The sequence below is a fragment of the Pongo abelii genome, chromosome 6, assembly GCF_028885655.2.
Source record: "Pongo abelii isolate AG06213 chromosome 6, NHGRI_mPonAbe1-v2.0_pri, whole genome shotgun sequence".
Taxonomy (NCBI): Eukaryota; Metazoa; Chordata; class Mammalia; order Primates; family Hominidae; genus Pongo; species Pongo abelii.
In genome coordinates, this window is record NC_071991.2 from 22,692,943 (window position 1) to 22,698,093 (window position 5,151).

Below are 5,151 nucleotides of genomic sequence, written 5' to 3' on the forward strand. Positions count from 1 at the left end.
TGCACTGCAGTCCACCTGGTGCTGGCGCTGTGGGACACAGGCCTTCAGGACCCGCTCCCTTTCCCACCCAGGAGGTCCAGGCCTGGCGTGCTTATGTCCTATGGAAGCCTCACTCCCATCCTCAGGGTAGGAAAACAGCTGCACGCTGGTCTGGCTTGGGCCTGTCCTGGGACACCTCTGCAGCCCGGGTGCAGAAGGGGATGTGGCTCTGTGGGGCTGCTGTGTGCAGGTTATCGTGGAGCTGGGTTCCGGAAGGGAGTTGCCGCGCTGGCTGCCAGGACCCCTCCTCTGAGACAGGGGTGCCTGTGGGACAGTGCACCAAAGTGCCCTGGGCACGAGGGGATCCTGCGCCCCACACACCCTGACCTTGCATCGGGGGCCCTGCGCCCCCCCACACACTGACCCCGCATCAGGGACCCTGTGCACCACCCCCCAGACACACACTGAACCTGCATTGGGGGCCCTGGGCTGCATAACCCATCAGTGATATTGCCGTGCCCCTGGCTCTGGTGGCACTGGGGCCCTCCAGGCTGGGCTGAGCATGAGGCCCCCACCAGTGCGTACCCCAACACCAGCGGGAGTGGGCCTGGGCACAGGGGCAGGGGGTGACACCCAAGGGGACCTGCCCCAGCCTCCTCCTGTACCTTGGCTGGGTTCTTCTTTTCCTTGGCTGAGAGAAGTGGTTCCTCCTGGATGAAACCTGGCATCTGGCTGAGCGTGGGAGGAAAGGGGGGTGAGCAGGACCCCAGACCTTGAGAATTCTGAGTGTGGGGGTGACAGACTCTCCCTATGACACGCCTGGAAAGTAGGGGCCCAGGCACCTGGGGACAGGGCCCTCCTGGGGAGCCAGGCTCACAGGTTGTTTTGTGGGACGCAACGTGGGGCAGCGTCCTGGCCAGGATGAGGAAGACCATCACCGCGGGGTCTGCGGGAGGCACACGCAGGCCAAGCTCTCGTCCACCCGGCTCCCGGATCTGCTGCAGCCAGAGTCTCTCAGCCTTGGCCAGGACCTGAAGTCCGACCGCCATCCCTGGGGCTTCCCTGCCAGGCGAGCAACCCCCGCTTAGAGGCCTTCCCCATCCCCTCCATCTGCTCCCGTCCGAGCGACAGCCACCTTGTCCTGGTGCCCTGGTTGAGGTGGGGGTAAGCTGCCCTTGGACCCGCCAGGTCTGGGGCGCAGCCTCAGCGCCGCATCTGTGCCGTCCAGCGCCCTCTGCTGGCCGTTGTCGGATGTGCAGCCTGGCGTGAGCAGTGCCTTTCCCTGGAGATGGGACCCAGGGCAGCACCGCTGGAAACCGGGCGACCAGAGATCTGGTAACTGGTGGAGGGGTCCCTCACTGTCCACTGACAGCGGCAGTAGTAGCTGCGGACTATGCGGACTCAAGAGAGCCTCAGCCCATGTCAGCACCGGAAGCCAAAACCAAGTCAAGGGTTCGGTGTGGGGGCCAGCCGGGGACAGGCCCGGGGAGCCTGGATGGCAAGAGGTGCAGGAAGGCGCCCATTCAGGGACTGCCTGGGCCTGCCGGGGATCTCCAGCCAGAGAGGTTGGGTGCGACAGAGTGCCCGCTCCGAAGGGCTGAGTGCCAGGCTGGCCCTGTGGGCCGGCTCAGCCCACACCAGCAAGATGAAGGTGGGGTCCAGAGGCCCCCCGTCCTGCTGGCTCAGGGCGAGGGCCTCAAACAGCTGCTTAATGAGCGCTGACTTCTGCTCCAGCTGCGTGATGCGCTCACTCTTCTCGGTCACCTCCCGGGTAAGGAGTCAGCTCTGCTCCTTCAGCATGAGGATGGTCTGCTGCTGACAGTCCGGGGACGAGGTTGACCTTAGGGCAGAGCACGGGGCCCCGAGGAGGACGTGGGCAGGGCCAGCTGGCACAGGCCGCAGCCAGCAGCTCCCCCAGGCAGCCGGTCACCTCCTGTACCTTGGACAGTAGCCGCCCCAGTGGGCGGGGGCTCCCCGTGGCCCCAAAGTCGACGCTGGCTCTGCTCTGGCCCAGGCGGCACTGGCGCTCCTGCACTCGTTGCAGCTGCTGCTGGTACCAATCACGGCCCCGCGGCATCATCTCCAAATCCTGCAGCAGCACCTCCTTCTCCTGCTTCAGCTCCTTCATCTGCTTCAGCAGGCCGCAGTCCACGCCGCTGGTGATGGTGTGCCTCTGACGTTCTCCTCGGGCACTGGGGGCCCGCGGCGCATCCCCTGAGTCTGCCTCCAAAGCCCTGCAGGCCGCTGCACCTGCGTCCGCGCTGGGGCTCTGTTCCAGCGCCGCGCTCTGGGACCGCTCTGGTTCCACGGGGCAGTGCACCGCTTCGGCGGGGTCGCACAGCTGCTCTGGGCTGCCGGCCGCGCGGCTGGGACCGGCCAGAGAAGCGCGCTCGCCCAGGGGCAGGGGCTTCCTCTCCAGGACCATTCGCGGCTCGTCGGCTGGCGCGAACAGCAGGCCCTGCGGCGGCTGGTTCCCGGGCCGGGCCGGGCCGGGGCGTGCGTGGGGTCCCGGGGGCCGCCATCAGCGCTCAGCAGCGCGGTGCGCAGGCCGGCCACGAAGCGCTGGAAGGTCAGGTAGCTGCTGGCCGGGGCCACCTCGCGCAGGCCCTCCAGGACCCCACGGGGCAGCTCCCGCGGGTCGGCGCCCTGCCAGAGGGACTGGATCTCGCGCAGGTGCCCGCAGCCGCGCCGCCGGTCTTACAGGATGTGGAACAGCGTGCGCAGGCTCTGCAGGAAGGCGCGCGGCAGCCCCTCTGTGCTGCGCGCGGGCGCGGCGGGAGGCATGCGGCTCCGCTGCGCCGTCGCGGCCCGGGCCATGGGCACCCGGGCTCGATCCACGCGTCCACCTGCGTGCGGCCCCGTGGCGGGGCCGGCCAGACGCTCTCCCAAGGTTTTTAATATACTTCACATTAAGAAGATTTTAGTAGATGACCATAATAAAATTGTTTAATCCTATTATACTAATTGCTAATAGGGAGTTTTTTTTTTACTACCACAAACTATCTGAAAAGAACACCTTCTGCTATGTATCTGCTATATAATTTTTGTAGGATACATGCAACGTTGCATGCATGAATGTGATGTTTAGCATGATGTCAGACTGATGTGATATCACAGCCACTCAATGCATTATTATTTTTTTCCAAAATATATCAGGTGACTGCTTTTTCCATTAGCACAAAATCTGCTTCAGTTCTGTTCTACAAACACCCATGATTCATTTTTATATACATGTCACAGTTCTGGGTGATGAAAACTAAATGAAGGAATGCAAAAAGTGAAAACTAAATGCTTAATAAAGAAGTGCGTCCTTGATACTATAGGAGCACAGATAATGTGTGCCCTCTACAGGTGTGACTGTGCATGTGTGGGTGTTCGATCAACTTAATTATTTTATCATATAATGATCAGGCTGTAGGTTTAAGAATTTATATGTGATAATCAACATTAATCAAAATAAATGGATGGATTTAAAATGATAATGACGGTGATAATTTTGAATCTGAAGTAAGTAACATTAATGATGGAAGTTTTATTGGTTGATTTTTTCAGGTACATAAAATATTTCCTTTTTGCCATTAAAATGAACACAGTTTCCGTTTATGTTATCATTCAAAAGTGCCTTCTTTGCCCAAGCTGTTACTGGAGTCTCGGCCAAAATCCTCCTCCTTTTCTCTGGTACCATGACGCTCCTTCTGGATCCTAAGCCCACTGACCTGACCACCAGTCACTTGGCCCTGGTCCACATCATGATGCTGCTCACCATTGTGTTCTTGGTGTCTCAAGACCTTTCTGAGTCCCTTCATTTTCAAAATGACTTCAAGTGTAAGACGCTTTTCTACCTGAGCAGGGTGATGAGGGTCCTCTGCATCTGCACCACCAGCCTCCTGAGCACACTCTAGGCCATCACCATCAGCCCCAGCACTTCCTGGTTGGTGAGGTTTAAACATAAATTCACAAATCATATTTCACATGTTCTTGTCTTCTTATGGTCCCTCAGTTGTCCTGCAGTAGTTACATAATCTTTGACACTGTGGTTTCTTTTAATATGACTCAGACCAGTTTTCTGACATTCAATAAAACTGCCTCATTTCCCCAAGGAAGTCCATCATCTGGAGCCTTATTTTTCTACTCTGTCATTGTCTAGAGATGTCTCCTTTGTGGGAATTATGCTTCTCTCCAGTGCATACATGGTGACTCTCTTGTGCAGGCATCAGAGGCGATCCCAGCACTTTCATAGCACCAGACTCTCCAAGAGTCTCTCCAGAAAAAAGGGCCGCCGAGACCATCTTGCTGTTGGTGAGTTTCTTGGTGGTCATGTACCGGATGGATTTGAGTCTCTCATCCTACTCGATTCTGATATAAACATATGATTCAGTCATCCTGGGTGTCCAGAGGCTTGTGACCAGGGCCTATGCCACTGTGAGCCCTTTGGTGCTAATAAGTTCTGAAAAAAGGATAATGGATATTCTGCAAATGATGAGACAGAAGTATTGTATATTTTTTTCTATGAAAATAATTATCTGAAAAGGAGATTCTAACATCAGTTAAATTATTCAAGTATCAGAGGATATGATAATTTATTTCATTACATTGTATAGAGTTTAACACTTTTATTTTATGTAAATCATTTGGAAACCGATGCTGCCAAAGACTTGATGGATCCTTTAGTTCATCGTCCACCATGATTTCATAGCCCAATATGTTTGCAGTTTCTTGCATTTCATTTTGATTCCTTGAACTCCATTTAAAAATTTCTTTTCTTTTTGAAGTGTATTCTTAATAAGCTCATATTGGTAATAAGATTTCCCACTTTTTTACTTTTGGAAATCATTTAGTGCATCCTCACTTATTCAAAATATGTTAGTGAAGTATCTATTGGTTGAACAGTAACTTCTCTCAGCACTGTTACTTATTTCTCTGTTTTCTGACTGAACACGGGCTGTGGAGACTTTGCTCTCATCTTCATTGGTTCTCTCTTCTTTTCTCTCTCATGGCTTTAAAGTTTTTTCTTTTCTTTGCTGTTATGCAGTTTGACTTTTATTTCTGTTGAGTATTTTTTATTGGTGGTCACTATTAATCACAATACACTTCTGCCTTCAAGGGTTCCCATCTGATATTCAGTTTCAGAAATTTATAAATATTTGTTATTAGTGTGATTTGTTATTTGTA

General features: G+C 54.2%; 2 pseudogenes; one reads left to right on the top strand and one right to left on the bottom strand.

The window, feature by feature from the left end:
- Positions 1 to 1,425: 1,425 nt before the first annotated feature.
- On the bottom strand, positions 1,426 to 2,796 carry LOC100435519 (suppressor APC domain-containing protein 2-like; annotated as a pseudogene).
- On the top strand, positions 3,582 to 4,506 carry PONPYGV1R-PS1850 (vomeronasal 1 receptor ponPygV1R-ps1850 pseudogene; annotated as a pseudogene).